The sequence below is a fragment of the Chiloscyllium punctatum genome, chromosome 5, assembly GCF_047496795.1.
Source record: "Chiloscyllium punctatum isolate Juve2018m chromosome 5, sChiPun1.3, whole genome shotgun sequence".
In the NCBI taxonomy this organism is placed as follows: Eukaryota; Metazoa; Chordata; class Chondrichthyes; order Orectolobiformes; family Hemiscylliidae; genus Chiloscyllium; species Chiloscyllium punctatum.
Window position 1 is genome coordinate 113,335,569 of NC_092743.1, and position 26,826 is coordinate 113,362,394.

The window sequence follows — 26,826 nt, forward strand, 5'->3', positions numbered from 1 at the left end:
AGGCTCAACCTATTCAATCTATCCTCACATTAATCTCTCCATATCTGGGATCAACCTCATGAAACTTCTCTGGGTTTTTCTTCCAGTGCGAGGTTATCTTTCCTTTGATAAAGGTACTAAACCTGTTCACAATATCCCAGCTGTGATTTGACTAGTGCCATGTATCGTTTTATAAAGACCTCCCTATTTTCATACTGCATGCCCTTCAAAATGAAAGGCCAACAATTAATTTGCCTTCCCTATTACCTGAATGCTCATGTTTTTTGAGTTAAGCTCAAGGACTCTCAATCATCCTGCACTGTAGCTTTCTGCAGTCATTCTCAATTATAATATTCAGTTTCTTTACTCTCCCTGCCAAAGTTCAATTTTTTTCCACAATATATTTCATCTGCCAAGTTTTTGCTCACTCCTTTAATCAGTATATAACTCGTTTTGTGTCATCCTCACCACTTGACTTCCCATCGATGTTTGTGCCATCCACAAACTTGGCCATTATATATTCTCTTTCCTCATCCAGGTCTTTAATATGCAAATATTGTAAATAATCGTGGCTACAACATTGATCCATGTGGCACTTTACAAGTTATAGGTTACCAGCCTGAAAGTGCCCTATTTATCTAAACTTTCTGTCTTTTACTAGTTAGACAATCCTCTAACAATGTGAATATATAACAACATACCTGAAACACCATGGACTGTTACTAAGTACCCTAATGTATGGCACCTGATAAAACTCTTTTGAATATCCAAATATATCACATCTATTGCTTCTCCTTTATCCTGCTTTTTATCTTTTCAATGAATTCTAAGGAATTCTAAGGGCTCCACTTCATGAAACCATGTTTGATTTTGTTTGATCATATTACATATTTCTAAATGATCTGCAAATAAATCCTTTATAATAGACTCTAACATTTTCCCTAATAGCAGATGTTAAACTAACTGGCTTATAATTACATTGGCAGTTTTCCATTCTGCTAGGATTTTTCCAGAATTAAAGATTCTTGAAAGATTAACACCAGTGCATCCATTATCCTTGGAGCTATTTCTTCCTAACATCTTAGGATGCATCCCATCAGTTCCAAGGGACTTATCAGTCTTTAGCCCAATTATTTTCCATAGTACTTTTTGTAATGATAATTATTCTATTCATTTTCTCGCCTCCATTTGCCCCTTGATTAGTTAGTAATTTGGGAAAGCTACTAATGTCTTCTATTATGAAAATTAATGAAATACTTTGATTCAATTCCTCATCCATTTCCTGGTTCCCTATTTTAATTTCCAAGGCCACGTTCTCTAAGAGACCTATTTTTAGCTTTGGCCTCTTCCTTCCTTTTTATTTATTTAAAGAAGCACTTGCTGTCCATCTTGATATTACTTGCAAGTTTACCCTGAAAGTTTATCTTCTCCCTTGATATTATTCCTTTGTTCATTTTTGGAACTTACCCAATTTCCTGGTTTACCATTAATCTTTGCCACATTGTAGGTATTTTTCTTTCAAGTTGACCCTATCCATAACTTCCCTGGTAAATAATGGTCAGCTTTTCCCCTTCCTAGAATCCTTGTTTCTCAAATTCAGCCTTAGTTACTTTATTACTTCTCTTTCACACATTATTTCTATTACATTATGTCGTCGCTTGCTCTTTTTATTAGAAATAAACTTCTTTATTCGATTTCATGTGTCACTGATTAAGTAAGGCTCAGATTTGTTTTCTCTCTGTGAACAGGCAAGGTCTAGAATGAAGCACAGATCAGACCCCAAGATTGCTAGTTTTGAAACACTGTCCTCAGAAATATACTGCTGGCCTGAAAAGAACAGTTCCTCTTGATCTGGTATCACAATATCATCAGAAAATAGACTAACTGAACATGTTAACTAAACTTGCCCATTAGAAAATGGACTTTGCTAGATCAGCCATTTGCTTTGCACACTTATTAATTATACATTCCATTGATGGGCCTTTTGCAAAATGGGTGGTAGGTCCAAGAAAATGAACAACTCTTCAGACAGGTCAAATTAGCATTTTGTGCGCATTGATAATGTGGCTGCATTTAAGCTCACCATCTAAATTTGAGAGGAATGAGAGGGGTGAGAAGGACAACGGAAGATAGAGTGAAATGTGTGGAAAACAAAACAGAGGGATAGAAAAGAATACGAGGAGAGTTTTGTATGGCAATAAGAAAGGCAGGAAAAGAGATAGGGTAGTTGGAGAGATAAAATTAGTGATTGGGAGAAAACAAAATGAAGAGAGAAGCCTTGGAGAAGTGAAGGCAGAGGGAAAGGGTAATAGGAGCTAAGGACAAACAGGAAAAAAAGAGGGAGTGAGGGTCTCCAGAAATAATATGGCACAGACTGTTAAACTAAATTTGGCAAAGATTAATGGTAAACTTAATTTACTGTTCAAATTTAAAAATGTGTCCAGTAATTGAAAAAAAACTATTTTAAGCAAAATAAATAACATTCCAATTCAGAACATTGAAAAACACATGAAATTTATCTTCACAACGGTATCTGGCAGACTCTCGTGTGGCAGTTCTACCGTCACCTTCCCTGCGATTGATAGAATGCCAGAGGTAGCAAGGGGGGATGGGCATATCACCCACCATCAGCTCACCCCATTTATAGCACACTTGCCCCATCACCACTTTCTCCCTGGAAGCTCCCCTCCACTCCATGAAATCTTGGCCTTGGATATAACACCGTTGCTTATGTTGAATTGAAGTAACCTCCATATTGAATGACATGGTCTGCTGTATGCTAATTTGGAACCCTATATCCCTCAGGCTCAACACACACCCATGACTTTAATCTCCTACAGGTGCATTGATTGTGCCAACAGAGAAGAGGAAGGAGCCCAAGGAGTTCTCAGAGTTTGAAATGTACTGTGAGAATGCACTTCCACATGCTCCCTGAGCACCCTTCACTGATGCAGATACAAACACACCGATAAGTCCAGTACTTGAGATGGATAGGGTGGCACATGTTGAAAACCACATTATACATGAGGAGCAACAGGTCCTGGAGACAGGGACAGAGTGGAGACTTCCCTATGGATAGTCAAATATATTTCAGGATCTGCACAGCTGGCCACAGGATGAACTCAGGTTTATAAACTAAAAGGGTACTTGTGGATCAGCAGTGGAAATGTGGATTTCCAGAACCTGTACACATCCGTGAACAGAAAGTGCAAGGGCTTGGGTCCAGCCCCAGGCCCAGCCCTCATGCTATGACATCCCATACATTTGCACTGATGACCACCTCCACTGAAAGACTGACCAGCCTCATGGAGAATCAGATGTCACTGAGTACATGCTGAACAGCACCAATCCCTTGCACAGTCTAACTGATAGTTTGTACAGCATTGCTCAAAATCTAGCCTTGGTAACTGAATGCTTACTGGCCTACAGCGAAGTGCTCATCCCCTCTGGATTTAAGGGGGAAATGCAGATGGGCACTGGAAAGGAGGATGGAGATTGGGCTTCTCAAGGTGTTTTAATTTCCGGTCCACGTTCTTTCCCCTGAGACAAAGCCATGCACGTATGCCATCCTGCTCTATGACAGAACCTGCCCCTCCAGAGCTTCAGATGGGGTTACCTCTGGCAAGGCCCTCATCTGCTCCAAAACCCAAAGGATGGTCCCATGAGCATCTTGTATGTCAGAGCAGTAGAATGATGAGCCTGCCTCTAGTTCTACTGAAGCCGCATAGATAGTAACATATGGAAGCACTAGAAAATGTATGAAGAAAAGGTCTTGGGTGCAATGAGATTGGCTAGCATGCTTACCATATTGTAAGTAATCTATCGATGCCCTTTATTTGAATGTAGTGAATTGAAGCGAACTACTACTTGTCATGGTCTAGACTTTATTGGATCCCCTATTAAACTCTGGCTGGTGAATGGAATGTGCCACCTTGATGAGAAGAAAAGGCTGTTAATGTGACGGTTCTTCCAGTGAGAAAAAGCAGAAGTTTTGGCATTGAGGGCCAGGAGCTGGAGAGGGGTGAAATTACACAAAGGTGCTTGATGAAAACTTTACAATGCTGCGAGCTTACTTTTCAAGTGAAGCATGAGTGAACGAGATTGTCAGAGGGTTCCGTGGCAGGTCAGTCAGCACCAATCTTGTGAAGGGCACGGCAGAGCACAACAATCCTGAAGACTGTTACTGGGGAAAATTGAAAAGCACCTCCAGTTATATCAAGTCATAATGTTCAGTATGTCCTGGCAGTGACATGATTCCTGTGGTATCTTTCCTGATTAACAAAAACGGAGAAGAATCGATCAACCAGATGAAAATAATGACACCAATATGTCCACTGGAGTGTTGCCCTCCTAAACCTATGGAAATCCCACAAGGGAAGTATAGCTCTAGTTCTGAAGATGCATCACTGGACTCGGAACGTAAACATTTTTTTTCCACAGGTGCTGACAGTCCTGTTGGGTTTCTCCTACAATTGCTATTTTCAGATCTCCAGCATCACGGTTTGCTGTCTTTGGAAGTAAGCGGGAAACCCTTATGGAGTTGCTGAGTCAGTCATTCAAATATTTAAAGGACCAGTTAATATCAGTTTTTAACCCTTAATTGTGGTTTTTAAACAGCTGGAATGGTCTTCCTGTGTTTTGTGAAGGGTAAAAGGTGAGAGGATTGTGCAGAGTCATTGATCAATAAAACTGATACCCTCGTAAATTTTAAATAATGATATTGTATACCTGCTAGTTTTCCCCTTGTGCTCACAGCACTTGCTCCAAGAGCATATTTCACTGTTTACCTGTGACATTCAATTTTTAGAAGCCATGTTACTAACCTTTGCCTTTACTCATTCAATCTAAAATTCCCTGCTGCCAGCCTTCACTGCAGTTTCGGAGCTATTTATGCAGCAATAGCCTGGTGGGGAACAGTCAGTGATAGCCTGGTGGGGAACAGCCCACAAGAGCCTAGTGGGGAACAGCCAGCGATAGAACACCAACAGCAAAAGTGAGAGCAGCAGTAACAGCAGAGACTCCCTTAGCAGCAGCTACAATGTGCTCCACAGCATTTTTAAGATTCCACAACTTGTCTCTCACAAGTGCATCTCTCAGGTGACTGATGCAATGTTTTCCAGGCAGCCACTTACATTCACATTGACACTGATGAGGCCAGACAGAGACAGATGGCTCTCAAGTTTGCTCAAGTGTCTGTATTCCCAAGAGAATAGTGAGTCATTGGTTGGACACAGGTGGCCATGAAGGAGTCTTCAGATCAGCCAGTTTATCAATCAGAAGGGATTCTGCTTTGTAAGTGTTCAGCTTGTATGTAACCACTGGAAGGTCACGATGCATGCCTGTGTAAGATATACTGTGAGCAAATGTGCGCTTTTCATTCTACACCAGAAACATCTCAACACAATGAGAGCAAGAGGCTCCTCGGAGAAAAGACCACCCTGAGGAACTGCTGACTCCTGTGAAGAACTCTATCACTAATGCTAATGATCAGTTAAAGAGCACCTCCAAAGACCACCTCTGAACAAGTCACTGAATTGATGAAAACGTACAGGTGGCTTCCGATATGCATTGGTAAGTGTCTCCAGAAAGGTTGTGATCTCCTGTAACTTGTACAATGTTGCACTGCAGACAGAAATGAAGCTACAGAAAGAGGAGGCCCCAATCATTCAGTTTTTTCTCCTGAGGAGGAGAAGGGAAGAGGAAAGGAGAGGATAAAAAATTTGCACAGAGGGCCAGCAGCTACTCATTTGGCTCCAAGAGATGTCTGGAACAGCATTATGCTGGCACATGCCTGCTAATCTGAGTGTGTGCAATTATGTAGCAATGCATTCATCATCTCTGTGGCTGCACTATTCTCACCAACATAAATCGTTCCCATAGTCAAAAACCCAGCCATAAGTTTCAGACATAGTGGTAGAATTCTAGTCTGATATGTCATACATCTGAAGTCTACTAATCATTTAAAGTACAGAAGGCAACAAATTAAACTCCAAATGGATGAAGAGCTCAAACAAAATGCTTGATTTGTTAAAATCAGTATTTTAAAAATGCCATGACTTCTCTTACGCATGACTAATAATTTTTTTCTCATCTATTTCTATAACTTCTCCATGGTGCAGTGCCTGTGATTTTGGAGATGGAGAAACAGGCTGTTAGGTCCCTTCCTCTGACAGAAAAGATGCCCATGGTAGCAGAATAAAGAGTTCAAATAATTTTTTTCTTAATTAAAATAAACATCCACATCATGTATCCTTTAGATGGGGAGCCCATGAGGGCCTTGCCAAAGATTGCCCCACCTGCATCCTGGGCCACAGTTGGTCATAAGTATATGAGGTATCATGTCGGACCCTATCTGAGATAGTGGGGAAAGGATAAGAAGTGGGAAAGCATGAAGTTGAGTCCCCATTGCCCTGAGCCCTTTATACTTCTTATGCCCTTGCTGCCTACTAGCTAAAGACCGGATAGCACAGGACCAAATTTGATCAAGGCAATGTTTGCTTCCATCCTGTGTAAAGTGTGTTGGCCATTGTCTATGTTCACATGCCTGCTACATCTGAGTCATCAATCAGGAGGCCACTCTTTCTGTGTGCGTGCAAGTTAGTGCAAATGGCTGGGACATCATGGCATACAGAGATGGACCACTTCAATCTCTCACCAATGGTACACACTTCCTCTGGAAATGCAGAAAGAAGCACAAACTTTGTTGCTCCTGAATGTCCGGGTCCAGTTGAGCTGAATAGGTTTCACCCACTGACAGAAACTCTCCAATGCTGTCTCCATCTCTTGCACTTGTTCCTGCTCGCATGACTTGCATCTCTCCATGTGACAGCCTACCTATCTCTACTGTAATACCCACCGAGGTGTACATCTGCGATGGTGGAGGGTGCTTCATTCAGTCATTCACCCTCCTTGGAGTACTACTTGGTTCCTTCCTTTTATGTTTCTCTATAGCCCTTCAAGAACCTGTGGAAAACAAGGATATTGATTAATAGGAATAAGTTCAAAATGTACATTTTGCATTTCTTGATATTTCTGTCAGTGATGACAACAATTTACAACCAGTGAATACTATGTGCCAAATGGCAGCATAATATAACAACATAAAACACAGGAGTGGAATAGGCCATCTGGTCTCTCAAGTCTATTTCACCACTCAATAAGATCACGGAGAATGTGGACTTGACCTCAACTCCATTTCTATTCTGCCAGATACAATTACCCTTGACTTCCCTTTAGTTCAATAATCTGTCTATATCAGTCTTGAATATATTTAATCACTTTGTTCTGCTGTTATTTGTGGTAAAGAATTCCAAAGGTCCACAATAGTCTGAGAAGAAATTCCTCTTCAATTCCATTTTAAGTCACCAATCTCTTCTTTTGACATTGCTTTCCTCATGCTAGATTCCCTCAAGAGAAGAAACATCTATTCTAACACTCCCTATCTGAATCTTACATGTTTCAAAATGATCACCCCTCATTCTTCGATACTGTAATGAGCATTGGCCCAAACTGCTCAATTGCAAGACAATGCCCTCAACCCAAGAATCAGGTTGCTTAATCAAGAATGAACCTTCTCTGAACTGCCTTCAATGCAAGGATGTTCTCTTTCTACAAGAAAACCGAAATTAAATGCACTACCCAAGAGTTGTCTCACCAATGTTCTTGCAACAGCTATAGCAGCACATCCCTTACTTTGGTATTCAACCCCCAACAAAAGTCAACAGTCAGTTTCACTTCCTAATTAATTAGAGTGACTGCATGCTAAAAGTCTATATTCCCTTTACTATAATAATAAGAGTTTATACGCATTTCAACAATATTTTGTTTTTCTATTCATTGTACAAAAGTGTATGACCTCACACTTTTTCCCACACAATACTCCACCTCCAGCCCATTCACTTAATCCATCTATATCTCTTACCAGACCATGTGTCCTCCTCACAGCCATTTGCTCACCATATTTTGTATTGGTAGCAAATTTAACTGCACTATACTCACTCCATTCATCAAAGCTATTAATATATACATAATAAATATTTGAGGTCCGAAGAATGACCACTGTGGCACCTCACTGGTTCTAGTCTGCCAACCTGAAGATGACCTATTTATCCTGACTCTGTTTCCTGTTAATTAGCCAATCCTCTCTATTCATGTTAATATGAGACACAAATAATTGCACAGTAACTTTTTATGTGGTCGCTTATTGAATCCAAATGCATCTACTGATTCTCCTTTCCTAAGGTGTACCTTACAAGGTGCTGTTGAGACTACATCTGACTAGGGTGATCCGTGATATGGAGGGCTTGTTTTATGAGCAAATTCTAAACCAGTTGGGACACTACTCACTGGAGTTTAAAAGAACAAGAGGTGATCTTAGTGAATCATATGGGGGAATCAAGGGTTAAGAGGAAAATACAGGAAAGTGGATGTGAGTAATGTTGGATCAGTCATGATCCTATTGGATGATGGGGCAGGCTAGAGGGGCTGAACAGCCTATTCCTGTCCTACATTTTATGGCCTTATGATCTTATATCTTCAAAGGACTTGAATTAATTTGTCAGACATATTTATCTAGTTCACCAAGGTTGGTGGGAGACCCCATCTCTTCTTCATCTACAACAAATGACTGCTATCCTACTGATCTTTAAGGCATTCTGCCATAATTGGTGTAGCTGTGGCTCCAGGGCCACTTTCAGTACTCTACCTTGGAATTGTGCACTTTCTTATCCTGCAATGAGAAAAAGCAGAAAGCAATGAGAGTGAGAAGTACAATGTGCACAGATAAATGAGTGGCAACATTTATGGAGGATGTTTGAGAGTAATTGGAATGGGATGGCACTATGTGGAGTGTCATTGGTAGCTGCTCAGATGGAGATTTGAGGAAGTGCCTGGGCAGAAAGGAATGAGCTGCACAGTGTGGTGCTCTGGTGAGTGTAATACAGGAGAATCCTGGTGAAGTCAGACAGTTGTGGTTGGCACCTAAGAGTGAGATGTCACTCACCATTTCTAACCTAATGAAATCTTTGAGCTTTTTTATGACACTGCATTCTTGTTGTTGACAGCCTCCAAAACTACCATCAATGCCTTTTAGTGCATATGGCTGCCCTTGACTTCCTATCCTCAGGAAACAGCATGTGCCTTTGAGCCATTACCACTTCCAGGGAAGTGTCAGAAAACTAAGTAGGCAGGCCTCCTTCCATTCTTCTCCTTCCTCCAGCCTTGTCTTGTAAAGTTGGATGCTGACCTGTTTAATAGACAGCCTTTTATTGACGGGTATGGATTGCCATCATATTTAAGCTGTGGTTGTTCAAGAAACACAGAGCTGGATGTTGATGACATGGCTGAATTAAACAACGCAAAGTCCACTGCTGAAAGAAACAAGTTCCCGCCCATTGCCACAAATCCTGGTGTGAACAGGTCTGTTCAATAAAATTCTGCTCAATGTAGCAAACAGCTGCAGAATACAAGGTAGCAACTCAAGTAGTTAAGAAAAAACATACAGACTTTCAGTAATATTCCCAGTTACGTCATTTGTCTTGGAGTGCAAATTCATAGCTCCTTGAAAGTAGAGTCGCAGGTAAGTAGGATAGTGAAGAAGACATTTGGTATGCTTTCCTTTATTAGGTCAGAGTATTGAGCACAGGGGTTGGAAAACCATGTTGCGGCTGTACAGGACATTGGTTAGGCCGCTGTTGGAATATTGCATGCAATGCTGGTCTCCTTCCTATCGGAAGGATTTTGAAAGGGTTCAGGAAAGATTTACAAGGATGTTGCCAGGGTTGGAGCTATAGGGAGAGGTTGAGTAGGCTATGGCTGTTTTCCCTGGAGGGTTGGAGGCTGAGGGGTGACCTCATAGAGGTTTATAAAATCATGAGTTGCATGGTTAAGGTAAATAGATAAGGTCTTTTCCCTGGGATGGGGGAGTCCAGAACTAGAGAGTATAGGTTTAGGGTGAGAGAGAAAAGACATAAAAGGGACCTAAGGGGCAACTTTTTCAAGCAGAGGATGGTGCATGTATGGAATGAGCTGCCAGAGGAAGTGGTGGGGACTGGTACAATTGCGACATTTAAAAGGCATCTGGATGAAAGGGTTTAAAGGGAATATGGGCTGGGTGCTGGCAGGTGGGACTAGAATGGGTTGGGATATCTGGTCAGCGTGGACGAGTTGGACTGAAGGATCTGTTTACGTGTTGTATATCTCTGTCAATATGACTCCATATCAACTGTGTAATAACATCTGATTAAATGTCACAAGTACTAATTCAAACAAAAACATTTTATGAGTTCCATTTTTATTCAGCATTTTGTACATAATAGCCACCTAAGATAAAGAGTTTTGATGAAGTTTGTTTTCTATTCTGGTGCTCATTTAAGCAATTTTAACAGAGTAGCTCATCTAAACTATACCAGACTGTGTCAAGTGGTGAAACATACAGTGAAATCTAAGTTTTAACCACAGACAGAAATATTCAGTTTTCAGATACAGTCTAACAATATCAGCAAGGCTTGAAAGTTATTAATAAATTCACAGAATAGAATAAGTGGGATAAAGATTTACCAGATTTGTTCCCAGGATGGTGGGACTGTCTTGTGAAGAGAGATTGGGCAAACTGGGTCTTTAGTTTCAAAGAATGAGACATGAACTCATTGAAACCTACAAAATACCGAAGGGATAGACAGGGTATGTGCAGGCAAGTTTGTTTTTGCCTTGGCTGGGGAGTGGAGAACTGAAGGCGCAATTTAAATATAAGTGAATTTACATTTTAGGATCCAGATGAAGACAAATGTTTTGGAAATGTTTTAAATTCTATCACAGAGGGCTATGGAAGCTTTGTCTTTGAATATGTTTAAAGTAGAGGTTGGTGAATTTCTGATTAGGACCACAAACCATAAAAAGTAGGAGCAGGAATAAGCCATTCGGTCCTTCAAGCGTACTCCACAATTCAATAGGATCATGGCTGATCTGACACTCCTTCTGTCCACATTGTTGGCTTTTTCCTGTAACCCTTGACTCCCCTACTGATCAAGTATATACAAGGACTTTGCCCCCACAGCTCTCTATGGCAAGCAGTTCCAAAGATTCTCAACTGTCTCAGAAAAGAATTTCCTCCTCATCTCAGTCTTAAACTGGCACTCCTTAATTCTGAAACAATTCCCTCTGGTCCTAGACAATCACATGAGGGGAAATATCCACTCAGCATTTATCCTTTAAAGCCCCTCAAGAAACTTGTATGTTTCAATTAGATCATTTCACTCTTTTAAATTCCAATGTGTAAGCTTTGCACATAAGACAAGCCCTTCATACTAGGGATCATCCCAGTGTACTTTCTTTGAACTGTCTTCAATTAAATAATACTTTTTCTTAAATTAGGGAACCTCACAGTACTCTAAGATGTGATCTCACCAACACCTTGTACGTTTGCAGTAAGACTTCCCTCCTCTTATACTGTAACTTCTAACTTCTATACTGTAACTACTAACGTTCCGCAAGTAGGCGGCCTGTCTCCCCAATATAGAGGAGGCCACATCGGGTGCAGCGGATGCAGTAAATGATGTGTGTGGAGGTGCAGGTGGATTTGTGGTGGATATGGAAGGGTCCCTTGGGCCTTGGAGGGAAGTAAAGGAGGGAGGTGTGGGTGCAAGTTTTGCATTTCTTGCGGTTGCAGGGGAAGGCGCCGGGAGTGGAGGTTGGGTTGATGGGGGGTGTGGACCTGACGAGGGAGTCATGGAGGGAGTGGGTCTTTTCAGAACGCTGACAGGGGAGGGGAGGGAAATATATCCCTGGTGGTGGGGTCCATTTGGAGGTGACGGAAATGACAATGGATGATACGATGTCTCTGGAGGTTGGTGGGGTGGTAGGTGAGGACCAGTGGGGTTCTGTCCTGGTGGCAATTGGAGGGGCGGGGCTCAAGGGCGGAGGAGCGGTGGAGAGCACTGTCGTTTTTGGAACATTTCAGAGAACACCTCCTGGACACCCGGACCAACCAACCCAACCACCCCGTGGTTCAACACTTCAACTCCCCCTCCCACTCCACCAAGGACATGCAGGTCCTTGGACTCCTCCATCGCCAGACCATAGCAACACGACAGCTGGAGGAAGAGCACCTCATCTTCTGCCTAGGAACTCTCCAACCACAAGGGATGAACTCAGATTTCTCCAGTTTCCTCATTTCCCCTCCCCCCACCTTGTCTCAGTCCCAACCCTCAAACTCAGCACCACCTTCCTAACCTGCAATCTTCTTCCTGACCTCTCTGCCCCCACCCCCACTCCATCCTATCACCCTCACCTTATCACCCTCACCTTAACCTCCTTCCACCTATTGCATTTCCAACGCCCCTCCCCTAACTCCCTCCTCCCTACCTTTTATCTTAGCCTGCTTGGCACACGTTCCTCATTCCTGAAGAAGGGCTCATGCCCGAAACGTCGATTCTCCTGCTCTTTGGATGCTGCCTGACCTGCTGCACTTTTCCAGCAACACATTTTCAGCTCTATTTAATGCATTGCCTAACTCCTGACCTCATGTTACATCATACACACTGCCAACTACCCTAAAATCAGTTGTAATTGGTTAACATGAGAAATACGAATAATTTAATTTTCTTGAGGTGCCCCAAACCTGAAAAAGTAGAACTTTCATACTTCTGATCTTCCTTTAATTCTTATTACTGCATGAATCTAAATAACATTTGAAGTAATCTGTTTTGCACGAAGTTGAGGTGCAACAATTAATGAATCTAGAACTAAAGTATTTATTACTGAACTAAAATTTCTTGTGATAAATTGCAATTTCCACAGACTGATTGTCATCTTCAAATCCACCTTCTCCGTTTGCTGTGCTATACATCACTTTGAAAACCTCGTTCCACCAGGCAGTCCATTGCACTATACTATTTTGAGTTATATCTGAAGCATTTATTACCTGTTCTCTGAATATTTCTGCAGTTCATTCATCTGTTATTGCTATTCCAATCATCTTAACTAATAAATCTGCCAAAATGCCTTCTTTCTTATTCCCTTTCTCCATAAGTTTTCTATTGTATTGACACCTGTGGCACATATCTGAACAATCTTGAAAGGTGGCAATCAATGAGCCAACTATCTCTTGTGACATTGCAGAATGCCCTATTTGCATCAACAACACTGTGAAAATCAATTGTTTCCTCAGAATTTATTTTTAAAACCAGCAGACATTTGATCCAAAACAGGTGCGTTTTCATTACAACTAAATGCCATTTAAGACCATAAGCTTAACGATTTGTAAAGCCTTAGCATAAACTCTGCACCAACTCCCAGTTCACCATCAAACCCGGTGACAAAGGCAGTCTGGTAGTCTGGAGAATGGACCTCTATGTCGCAGAGGCCGAATGCCAACTCTCCGACATCATGTCCGACCTCCCCCTTGCCCTTGACCTCACCGCGACCCATCAGGCCAAAAGCATTCACACAGTTCATGACATCATTGCCTCCGGTGATCTCCCCTGCACTACCACTGAACTCATAGTATCCCAGCCCCTGCACTGCCCACTTCTACCTGCTCCCCAAGATTCACAAAACCAACTACCCCGGCCGATCCATCATCTTCACATGCTCCTGCCCCACCGAACTCATCTCGTCCTACCTCGATTCCATTCTCTCCCTCCTTGGTTCAGGCACTTCACACCTACATCTGCAGCATCAACCACACCCTCCATCTCTTCAGTAACTTCCAGTTCACCGGCCCCCAGTGCTTTATCGTAACGATGGACGTGCGGTCCTTATACTCATCCATAGCTTGCAAGGATGGCTTCCATGCCCTCTACTTCTTCCTCTCCAACTGACCCATCCAGTCCCTGTCCACCAAAACCCTCCTCTGCCTCGCTGAACTGGTCCCCACCCACAACAAATTTTCCTTCAATTCATAGCATTTCCTCCAAACCCAGGGGTGGCCATGGGCACCAGGATGGGTCCCAGCTATGCCTGCCTCTTTGTTGGCTATGTCAAACAGTCCCTCTTCAGTATGTACACAGGCAGTGTGCCCCAACACCTCGCCGTTACGTTGATGACTGCATCGGTGCAGCATCACGCATCCAGGCTGAACTGGAGCAATTCATCGACTTCGCCCACAACTTCCAACCCACCCTCAAATTCACTTGATCCATCTTGGACACCTCCCTCCCCTTTCTTGACCTCTCCATTTCCATCTCTGGCGATGATCTCCAGACGGAGATTTATTACAAACCCCCAGACTTGCATAACTACCTGGACTACACCTCCTCCCACCATGCTCCCAATTCCTCCGCCTCCGCCGTATCTGCTCGGACCAGGAGGCATTCCACTTTCGAGCATCCCAAATGTCCACCTATTTTGAACAACATTGTTTTCCCTGCTCTGTCATCCAGTCAGCCCTCTGCCGCACCACCTCCATTCCCCGTTCCACCTCTCCAAACCCCCACCCTGCTCCAAACGCAATAAAAACAGAGTCCCCGTAGTCCTCACCTACCACCCCACCAGTTTCTGCATCTAACGTATCATCCTTAATCACTTCTGCCAACTCCAACTAGACCCCACCACCAAGAACATCTTCCCCTCCCCACCCTTCTCTGCCTTCCACAAAGACCATCCCCTCTGACAGTCCTTGCTTGAGCCACTCTTCCCACCAATAACCGCACCCCCCCCACCCCCACTCCACATCCCCAGGTACCTTTCCCTGCAACCAGAAAAGATGCAAAACCTGCCAGTACACCATTCCCCTCACCTCCATCCAGGGCCCCAAACAGTCCTTTCGGGTGAGACAGAGGTTCACCTGCCTCTCCTCCTACCTAGTTTACTGCATCAGGTGCTCCCGATGTGGCCTTCTCTTTGGGGAGACCAAACATAAACTTAGGGAACAGATCGCCGAGCATCTCAGCCGGGCACTTAGGGCCCAAATGGACCTCTCAGTCATCGCCGATTTCAATTCCCCTTCTGACTCCCTTTCCAACATGACTATCCTTGGCCTCCTCCATTGTCGCAACGAACCAGATCGCAAATTGGAGGAACAACATCTCATCTTCTGCCTGGGTAGCCTACAGCACAGAGGACTCAACACTGAATTTGCTAATTTCAAATAACCTCCCTTTCTATCCCCTCACTCATTTCCCAGCCCCTTCTCCTCCCTTCAACTGCTCCCTGCCACCAACCGGATTCATTCCTCCCACTTCACCACCTTGCCCCCACCACCCACTTTATCTGCAGCTCCCCATACACCCCCAGTCCTGAAGAAGGGTTAACCCCAAACCGTTGACTTCTCTACTCCTGATGCTGCCTGGCTTGCTGTGTTCCTCCAGCTTCCTGCCTGTCTATTTATCATAACAAAGCAACTTAGAAGGTGTATGGTACATTTGCCTTTATTGGTCAGTGCATTAAGTATAAGAGTTGGGTGGTTGTTTTGCAGTGTACAGGACATTGGTTGGCCCACTTTTTGAATACTGTGTGTAGTTCTTGTCTCCTTGCTATAGGAAGGATGTTGTTAAACTTGAAAGGGTTCAGAAAAGATTTGCAAGAATTTTGCCAGGATGGGAGGATTTGTGTTCACATATTAATGTCATTTGTCCATTGCTTGTAACATTTAGATTTTTCACACGTTGGTGGGTTGTCATATCCTAACAATTTATAATTGGTTACAGCCACAGGAGTAACTCAGATTACAATCTTCTATATGAAAAAAATAATTTTGTTCCAATTTGTGCACTTAGGTAACCACCCTCTTCCACTGGGTCAGTACAAACTAAAGCCAATTGATGAAGTAGGAAACTTGGTGCCCTGTTTTGCTTCATAATGTAGTTATCTATTGACTGACTGCCTCCTCCTAAGCCCACACTCAGTGTCCCTCAGGTCTCTTTTTCTTTAACACAGATCTCTCTTTATAAGTGTGCAAGGTACTTATTCAATCAATGGTCTCAATTTGCATATCCTTAATCTTAATAATGCAGTTAGCACTTTGGAAGATTACAGCCACGACAACAAAAATATTCTCAGCTGCTCTTTTTAAAATCCTGGGCAGAAACAATTTTACCTTAAGAATTAATCATACTTTAGTGCCAGTATGTTCTTCATTACTTTGTGATGCTTACATTAATTTTGGTGAGTTTTATGTCCCAGTCATTTCATATTTGTTTCCTTGAGGTGTCAGGCATTTTGATCTTTGATCTCAACTGTAAATATGGAAGTAAATTAATTGGACAACATATTTGTAATTTTTTTAGTTTAGTGACAATATCATTAATCCACATGTTGCTTCTGATCACTCTTTCTTTCCTAGTGCTATTGCAAAGTATTTTCTGTAAAGTTTGACACCCTTTACAAGTTTAATTAGATTCTCCCTTTTTGTAACTCTTACTATCTATTTAATCACCATTTACTGTTCTTTGTACTTTTCCCATTTATCAGTATCTATGTTTTGTTTTGGATGTTGGTATGCATTTTCTTCTTCAGGTTATGGCATCTCATGCCTCTTTAATTATCCATGACTTTTTCTGGCAAACACAATGCATTACTTTAAGAGTAGCTGATAGTCTTAGAGAAGATCACAATTTTTTTCAACACTTCCACTGATCTGTCATTTTGATTATTAACAGATATGTCAGGCTTACTCCAGAACAACCTCTGACCAATCACTTTGAAATCAATCTTACACAAGTCTGCAATCTTAACAGCTTTTTTACCTTTCTTGCTGCTAAACATTACATTGAACTTGATTTAATGTTCAGAATACCCTTATAAGCTTAGTTTAACAATTGAACAGAGCATTAGCTGAGACATAAATGGAGTTTCTCACAAAGGCAATGTAAATATTGTGAGGTATTTTGGACAAAACAAATTGACAAAGGTGGTCTGGAAGAGTTGACAGAATGATTGCAGGAGCTAGTGTGGTACATTAAAAGGAGCATCATTAAAGCAAATCATTGTCTCTTAGAAGCCAAGACAGGAGAAATTATCATGGGAAAGAAGAAATCACAGAGACATGGAACAAACATTTTATGCCTGTCTTCACAGCAGAAGCTAACAGTTGAGGAACAGAAATAAAGGGCTAATAAGAGTGACAACATTCAGGTAATTGAAATCAGAAGAGAAATAGTGCTCAAGAAACGAAGGGCTAAAATCTGTTAATTCCCCAGGATCTGATGGCGTGTACCCTTGGGTTAAAACGAGGTAGCTGCAGAGGTGATGAATGTGCTGGTTTTGATTTTCTAAAGTTCCCTCGATTTTCAAACAAATAGTCACAGCAGATTGGAAGGTAGCAAACAATATCACAGCGAATCAAGAAAAGAAGGAAAGAGAAAAGCAAGAACCTCAGACCATTGATCTCACATCAACTGTCAATAAGATGTCAGAATCTATTATTAAGGAAGTCTGAACAATGAACTTAGAAAATCATGGTACAACAGGACAATATCAACATGGTTTCTGAGAAATTTTGGAGGTGAGAGGTAGGTAAGTGGAATCCAGCAGATCAAGTAGATATTTTATTAACCTGTTTGGATATGTTGTGCCACATATCTAGGGAAATGGGTCTCAAACCTGAACCTTCTGGCTCAGAGATAGGGACATTACCACTGTTCCAAATGAGCCCTCAGCAGACATAGGGCACTTTGATTTACAAATGAAATTCCATAATGTGGTCAGGTGACCCATGACCTCCAGGATTGTTATAGAAATATTGATATTCTTTCATGACCATGAATTAAAACTCAAAATGGAAAAGCCATATTCAAATCTAGCCAGAATCTGCAATTTGCAAACTGCAGAGATGGAACAGATAGTATTCATGCAGCCAGGCCTGGAACTGCCTGCCTAGTACTACATAGCCACATTGCTTCAGAAAGAACCAGTGTTTACATCTCCAGAGAAACTGCTTTGTTAATAGAATGCTACATAAACTTGGTGGCACCCAGCTCAATAGGAGGCCGGAGGCAGCATGTGAGCACTCAACAGCTCAAGGATCAAAACATGTTCTGCAATCTCATGGAAAGTAGTCACCTCATTGGACCTTCCTGCCCCTCCCCAGTGCTAGTATTGGACAAAGGCCATAGAATCTTCAAGAAGAGCATGAACCAGGGGATAGAAGGGACAACCCAGCAGCCTGCTCACTCTTTTTTGCACCTTCTTCAAAGTAAGCTCCAGAGAGCCACCTCTGACTGGCAGCCAAGCTGCACAGCATCTCTAGCCCCTTGTACCTCATGGTGAGCATCATCAGACTGAGCAGACCCAGACCGACGACCTCAGTGAGACAAATTAAGGCTAAAACAGCCCGAGACAAGATGGGAAACCCAAATCAACAACTGCAGATAGTGAACCATCAGCCTGCCCTATAAGACTGAAGAGTAGCCTGACCCAGCCTTAGTGTAGATTTGAGACTGTTTACTTAGAGATTTAAGACTGTTTACAGAAGAGTCCTGCGAAGAGATTGATGGGGTTTGATACAGTTTAAATAAAGTACAATGGTAGAGTCTGATAAATATTATTTTTCCTTCATAAAGCGTTTGATAAAGTGTTTAATAAAGTCGTTTTGGACCTTCTCTTGACTCTTGTCCCCTTTGTCTATCTCACAGGTTACATATGTCACCGCTACTGCATACTGGTTAAGGGTACATTTACCCAGTATTTCACTTTACCACACCAACCTCCCTGGTTGGGCCCGATAATAAGGTCCCGAAAGGGTACTCTGGTAAAAGGACCCCACTAAAAAGGAAAGGGAACTGACCAGGAACTGGGCAGATCCAGGTGCTTCTATCATGAGACACACAAACGAGATTTCAAGGTACAAGCCCGCGAGAGGAAGATAAAGTATATACTGTGGCCAGGCGTATGAATTAGGAGGAAACACTAATGAAACATTTAAATAAGAAGTGACTCAAGGGACTGAAATTTTGTGTCTGGGATCCACAGGCCAGAATTGCTAGGAGCAAGTGCATTATTGTTTAGGGAAACATACTTCCAGAGTAGTTAAATCCATAGCTAGTTACATGACTCAGCTCCATGGTAAAGAAGCAAAGATCTTATATAGACAGCATACAGAGAGTGAGCAGGTTAGGGTGGTGGTGGGGAGGTGGGGTGGGGAAAAGGGCAGAGGAAGTGGGGGGGAGAGAGAGAGAGAGAGAGAGAGAGAGAGAGAGAGAGAGAGAGAGAGAGAGAGAGAGAGAGAGAGAGAGAGAGAGAGAGAGAGAGAGAGAGAGAGAGAGGTCCTTAGGCTTGTTGAGAATTTAGAGTTAGAAAGAATGAATTCAAACTCCCTGGAGCAGCAGCATCCCCATGGTCCTAGGAGACTACAGTGACTTTATTTGACCACTTCATTCATTCATGCATTCATTCAATGAACAATCTTCTCATTCCTTCAATCATTCATTTATTTATTCTGCTGGAAGTTATCGGTTTTGGGCATCAGCCAAAGCCCTTTTAGTGGCAGTGGCTGCTCCCTTGGACCTTACCGCACGCTCACTGCAGGATGGGTGTACGATGGGGGGAGTAATTCCTGGATGAGCCTCCCTTATTTCTGTATTGTCTTGATTCTGCCATCTCAGAGCAGAGAGACCCATGAAAATATTTGTAGACAGATCCTAGATGGTGGAGGATGGATGCTGACAGACTAGATATATATGGAAACGCACAGAGGCAAACCCCTGGTAGAGTTAGTGCTAAAGATCCTTGATAAAATGGCACTCAAGCTGCCGAACCAGCAGCCATAGCCTACGTTGTCAGCCATTCTGACCAGTCAACATGCACTCAGACAGCATGCATGTCTACAACAATTTCAATGACCGCCTGTCACTGTGGGAAGCTAGAGGATTCATCTCGACAGATGGAAAACCTTTACTGTCCACACCCCTGCTTAAGTTTATTCTCCAGAATGCCCACAGCTGAGAGTATGCCATTATTAATGTTTGGGTCCATTTTTGAATTTCCCCAATTGGGAACGTAAGAGCAGATGAATAGGACAAGCAGGGTACCCATGGGAGATAACTATGGCAACCCCTGGCCCGGAACAGAGAGATGCTGTCGCTGTAAATCAAACTACAGTTGAGGATCTTCTACAGTCTCAGGGTACGAGGACAATTGAAAACAAACACAGGAAATGAACACACCCCACTTCCTATGTCATCAAAGACGGACAGTATGATCCAAGACTGAAACCAGGTCATTTATTACACAACTGAGAGAATGAAGGGAATGAAGGGAAATCAGTAAAGACGTAAAATGTTACATCAAAAATTTTAATATCTGTGCCAAGAACAACCATGACAAGTGCCAATAAAGGAGAATTAACACATACTAGGCCAGTGGCAGGACTGTAGAGCAACCTTCAAGTAGATTACATCAACTCCTTACCACCTGGTAAACGAGAGTGCAAATGTATCTTGGTAATTGTGGACATTTTTAATAAGTGGATAGATAAATAACTCTACCTGGATCAGAGTCCTGCCCTTTGACCTTATGAAACCTACCCGACAGATCTATTGGATTGAATCTCATGTTTTAATGACTGGACACTCCTTGAAACCTATCAAATCCTTACCAGGACTATGCTTGTCAGAGCTGAGGTCACAGCCCTTAACCACTAGAAAATTGTCAAAAAGTCTCATCGACAATGTACAGGGTTCCCCCACATTCAAAGATAGGCAAGTTAGATGAATTGGCCATTCTAATTTGCCCATAGTGTTCTGGGATGTGTAGATTAGGTGCACTAGTCAGGGATAAATGTAGAGTAATAAGGTGGTGGAATGGGACTGAAGGATCGGTGTGGACTTGTTGGATCAAATGGCCAGTTTCCACACTATAGTGCTGCTTGACCTGCTGTGCTTTTCCAGCACCACTCTAATCTAGACTCCACACTGTAGTGGTTCTATGAATTTAAGAAAGTAGCAAAAAGAAAGCACGGTGAGGCTTATTTTGACAGGAAAGTGAACCTGATCAATATGAAGCAGGATAGAGGATCATGATGCAGGTCTTTTAACCCGGCACATTCCTGTCCCTGGAGTATTCAGAGCCCTATTCTGTTGAAGGTAAAGTAAGCCCATCAGTGTATAAAATTTTACTGAGCTCTGGGAAGACTGGATGGTGTCACATGCAAGGCATATGGAGTCCAAAGCAATACCAGTTTTTAGAGGACTTGGAAAAGCAGACCCCAATCCTAGTCCTATGGCCCCTGCTGATCCAGTGTCAGTCCCAGTATTCCTGATCGGAATCCAGTGCGAGTCCCAGTGTCTGTTTCTAACCATGACACTGGGCAAACTCCAGTCACTGTTCCCAATCCTAATTCCAGACAAGTCCCAGTCACTATTCCCAGTCCTGATTCTAAGAAGGTCTTAGACACTCTTCCTGATGTTGATCCCAGGCAATCTCCAGTTTCTGTTCCTGATCCAGTACCAGTCCCAGTCACTGTTTCTGATCCTGAACAAGCCCCAGTCTCTCTTCCCGATCCTGATCCTGATCAAACCCCAACCTGTGTTCCTGATCTACATCCTGGACAAGCCTCTGTCACTGTTCCCGATCATGATCCTGGACAATCCCCTGTCACTGTTTCCGATCCTGATTCTAGATAAGCGCCAGTCACTGTTCCCAATCCTTATCCGGAATACGTAACATATTCAGTATATCCAGCACATCCAGCCTGCAACTGACAGCCTTTTGTATTCTCGTCTATTTGGTCTTCAGGAGACCAGTTGAACCAGGAGAGAACTACCTTGGCTGCGTGGTTCCCTCTGGCCACTGCAGTTGAGTGTGATGATAATATTCTCTGGGTCAATCTGGACCGCAATGTTATCTATGGACTATGGATGTATGGGTCAGCCAGCTGTATACAGTAGAGTGAAAGGGAATTCAGAGCACTGGTGGGAATTCTCCACCAAAGGGTGCTCTAAATTGAGATTTTTGGCCATTAGTCTGCAGATAGGACTGAAGCTAGGTCAAAGATGCCCCAGAAAACTCTCAGATGATTCATTCTTAGTACATGAATTATGGATATAAGTGCACATTTCACGTTTGTCCAAGACTAGCTTGGAACAGCAAAAGGGTTGGCTTTAAAATACACAGGCAAATTCCTGTATGACAACAACCACCACAAATTGGTCCATGTGGTGTTACACATTTCTAGACTCAGCTGCCAGAGTGGTGCCCTCACCAACTTCAGAAACTGTACCGACATATAAAATGTAGATGACTGGGAAGGAAAGCAGGAATTGATAAAGGTAAGGCCAGACCCATGCCAGTGGAGCATAATTTGGCAACAGCTTATGGAGTAGGATTGTCCATTGTCATTACTCTTGTTTTGACGAATTTGACAACAAACTCAGGACAAGTTAACAGGTCTTGGTTAAAATTAATTAAGACAATCGGCAAGATTACTGAATGGGAATTAAAAGAGCTAGCCAATACTTGGTAATGGTTTTAAAAGGGCACCATTGATAAATGAAATTATCCACGCAGAAATAGGTGACTTCATCAGGCAGCAGAATGGAGCCCCGTGTCGTATCTATGAATAATTGAAGGAGCACCTTAAGCATACTGGCCAAGTACAGGTTCCATCTTGGATCAGTGACTTTTCCACCAGAAGAAACACCCCAATATTTTGAATTGCCAGTTACGGCAACTAACCAAGGTCTCATTGGCAATGACTGCAAGAGAACACCGGGAAAGGCCTTAGGCGCTGTAATAGGGAATGCTGAATAAAAATGGATTACAAGTCATTGAGTTTGAAAATATCAACATTATTCGAAAGGAAATGTGGTTGGATTATGACGGCACCTACCATACGCTGTTGAAAAGGAGGGAAAACTTGTAGATACCTCTCTGGATAAATGTCAGCAATGCAAACAAATAATTATGTGCCCCTATCCTGTGTATTCAAACAAACATGCCTTGGGTGGTTTTCAAACAGACAGGCACCAATTTAAACTGTGTGATAGAAAAGTGGAGTTTGGACGCTGACATCACCTGAGTAACATACAGGGGAGAGGGACAATACTGTATCCCAGCTTCCCTAAAATATCATCAATATGGACCCTTCACATGTGGCATCTACAACACCGCTTTCTGCACTCAGCCCCATATTAGATTACTTACAGTGTGGAAACAGGCCCTTCGGCCCAACAAGTCCACACCGCCCCGCCGAAGCACAACCCACCCATACATCTACCCCTTACCTAACACTACGGGCAATTTAGCATGGCCAATTCACCTGACCTGCACATCTTTGGACTGTGGGAGGAAACTGGAGCACCCGGGGAGAATGTGCAAACTCCACACAGACAGTCGCCTGAGGCGGGAATTGAACCCGGGTCTCTGGCGCTGTGAGGCAGCAGTGCTAACCACTGTGCCACCGTGCCACCCACAAATTATCAGTCAGGGTAGGCCTAATTGAACTCAGACATACACAGGAGAAGTGAAATCTTTGTTAATGTCAGCGACAAAATCTGCTGCAAACTTTTAGAGATTATTTGGAGAAATGTGACATTGGTGTTGAACTCGACCAAAACAATTACAAAAGATCTGGACACAATTGGCTACTGTACACAAAATATTCACTACTGTAGTCGAACAGACAGGTCAAATGCAAAAAGAGATTAAAAAAATTAAAGTCACTGATCCAGGAATGACTTGAGGAACCAGGAAATGCACATCAAACCTTTTTTTTTTGCCTCCTGTCACACCACACCCTATTGTACATTCTATTTGCTTTAATGTATAAAACCATCCTGGCAAATAAGGCTTTTCAGGGCAAACAGGAACTTGAATGTACAATTGATATCGAACAGACATGTACAGAGAGCCCTGCTCAGCCAATGTTATTTACCATAATTTATCATGTATAAGATCCTGCTCAACTTGTAAATAATTTGGTCACCACTGCAGTACAGACTCTACCATGTATATAGTTATTTTTACAATGTTTAAGAATTGACTAATGAATGTTCTTTTTTCTTTTTTTTGAGTCATAGAGTTATACAGCATGGGAACAGAACATTCAGCCCAAATCATCCATGCCAATCAAGTTTCTTAAACTGAACTAGTCCTATTTGCCTGTGTTTGTCCCATAGCCCTCAAAATCTTTCCTATCCATGTGCCTGTCCAAATGTCTATTCTATTAATACATGATATTATCATAAGACAGTGTAGATTAGTGTCAGGTGTTTGAACCCTTAACCTGGAAACCTGGTAGTTACATAAGGAATAGCTTGGGGAGTGCTGGGATCCGATTCTCTTGATGCTCACCGAACAAGTTTGTCATAGAAATATTGAAATTTTTTCATGACCGAGGATAAAATCTCAAAACGTGGAAGCCAAGTTTAAACCTAGCCAGATTCTGCAATTTACAAACTACAGAGATAGAACAGACAGTATGCATGCAGCTGGGCCTGAGACAATCAATTTCCTACTGAAACCAGACAGGCCTAGAACTGCCTGGCCAGGTACTCACAGCCACATTGTTTACACCTCCAGTGAACCTGCTTAGTTAGAAGAATGCTATCTAGACCTGGTGGCACCCAGTTCAGTAGAAGGCCAGAGGTCGAGTGTGACAAGGACAGCACTTGACAGCTGAAGGTTCAAAACCATGTTCTGCAATCTCATGGAAAGTAGTCACCCATTAGACATTCCGGCTTGATGCATGTACTGGACACAAGCCAAAGAGTCTTTGAGAAGGACATGGAAAAGGGGATAAAAGGGACAACTTTTTGGCACCTTCATCAATGTCATCTCCCAAAAGCACTTTCGACCGGCAGCCGAACCTTCAGCATCAGCCCCTTATACCTCACAGTGAGCATCATCAGATTGAGTAGACTCAGAGAGAACATTTTGGTGAGACTGGCTGAAGGTGAGAACCAGCCCTAGACAAGAGAGGAAACTTAAATCGACATCTGCAGATCCTGAACCATCAGCTAACTGTCAAAAACTGAGGAATAGCCTGAGCCAGCCTCATTGAATGGGTAGTACAGACAAACCAGTTCAAGTACATGTGGATAGGGTGAATATTCACAAGAGCATGTCAGAGTAGGTAGTTAGCATAAATTTGAGAATGCTTATTTAGAGATTTAAGACTGTTTACTGGAGAATCTGTGAAGAGATTGATAGGGTTTGATATAGTTTAATTAAAGTACAATAACAGAGTCCAATAATATTATTTTTCTTTGATAAAATGTTCAATGACGTTGTGTTGGAGCTTCCTCTGATTCTTGTTCCCTTTGTCTATCTCACCACATAACGCGCCTGAGTTAAATGTGTTACTACAAATTGGTTAAGGTTAGTCAGGGTGCATTTACCCATGTTTCACTTTACAACAATACGGTGCCACACAAAATGTTAACATGCAACATAAGAGTTGAATGGAGTTGGGGACAATGTATTAATATAGATAGAGGAATGGATAATGAACAGAAAGCTAAGATTTGTGATAATGTGACATTTTCAAGTTATCAGACTGTGACTAATGGAGTGTCTCAAGAATTAGTGCGATGCCCTCAGCTATTTACAATCTATGTTAATGACGTAGATGGAAAGATGGGAGGTAACGCAGTAAAAGTTCACTGCTGATGGGAGCTAAATGGGAATGCAAGCTGTGAGGAGGTCCCAAAAAGGCTGCAAAAAGACATAGACAGGCTAAATGAATGGGCAATAAGATGAGTTAATGTGGTGTACTGAAAATGGAAAAATTTTAGGATCGCAAATGGCACATTGCTTCTTTATTGCAAAGTGATGAAAGTACAAGATTAAGGAAGTCTTTCAACAATTGTATAGGGCATGGTGCCATGAAAACTGTGATAGTGTTGCAGTTTTGTTCTCCATACTCAGAGGAAAACATACATGCTTTGGAGGTGGTAGAACAAAGGTTTACTCGATTAGTTCCTTCAATGATAGGGTTGTTCTATGATAAGATGCTGAGTAAAGTAGATTTAAACTCTCCGCCATTTAGAAAAATGAGGTTTCACTGAAATTTACAAAATTCTGATGGGGCTTGTCAGGGTAAACACTGTAACCTTGATTTCCCTGGCTGGGGAATCCAGAACACAGGGGCATTGTCTCAGGAATGAGGGGTCAGTCATTAAAGACAGAGTTGAAAGAAAGTTTCTTCATGCAAACAGCTATGAAGATTTGAAACTTTCTACCACAGCAGATTGTGGTAGCTCTATCTGTGAAGATAGTAAAAGGCTGATAGCACCATATTTATCAGCTGCTGATGGGGTGCAAACACATGGGTGCGAAATTTGAATGTTGCATTCTGCATGGCAGCATAGGATCCTGCTCCCTCTGGGATAATTTGCTATTTTTTTAAAGGCCCTGCAAGTTTTTTTTTAATATTCATTTACAGGATGTGAATGTCACTGACTAGGCCAGCATTTATTGTCCATCCCTAATTGTCCAGACGGCAGTTCAAAGTCAACCATACAGCTGTGGGTCTGCAGTCTCATGTAGTCCAGACCAGGTAAGGATCACAGTTTCATTCTGTAAAGGGCATTAGTGAACCAGATGGTATTTCCCGACAACTGGCAATGGATTCACAGTCATCATTAAACTCTTGATTCCAGGTAATTATTGAATTCAAATTCCACCATCTGCCGTGGTAGGATTTTAACCCAGATCCTCCAAACATTATCTGGGTCTCTGGATTCACAGCCCAGCAATAACACCTCCCCTCTCCATGAAGGAGCTTATTAAAGGATCTGTTGAGAATTTTGAATCTTTCCTCAGACAAAGCTGAGCAGTCTGGTTGATCTGAGTACACAGTCATCAGGGTCACCACCCAGTAAAAGAAACCTGTAAGGGGTCGAACAGCGCTGCTTTGAACACAATACCTCCACTTGATGATCATTTTGCACTGCCCTTATCCATCTGGCCTTC

At 42.4% G+C, this 26,826-nt stretch overlaps 1 protein-coding gene across 22 annotated transcripts in view; it reads right to left on the bottom strand.

Annotated features, from left to right (window-relative positions):
• The window catches only part of LOC140477357 (cAMP-regulated phosphoprotein 21-like), a 448,868-nt gene that overhangs the window by 156,266 nt on the left and 265,776 nt on the right, over window positions 1-26,826 (bottom strand). For 21 of the 22 annotated variants that reach the window (XM_072571088.1, XM_072571084.1, XM_072571087.1 and 18 more), the window contains one exon: window positions 6,836-6,942. The exons of the other annotated variant lie outside the window; for it this stretch is intronic. The gene's annotated coding sequence lies outside the window, so the exon portion shown is untranslated. The remainder of the gene's footprint in view (window positions 1-6,835; window positions 6,943-26,826) is intronic. 22 annotated transcript variants of the gene reach the window in all.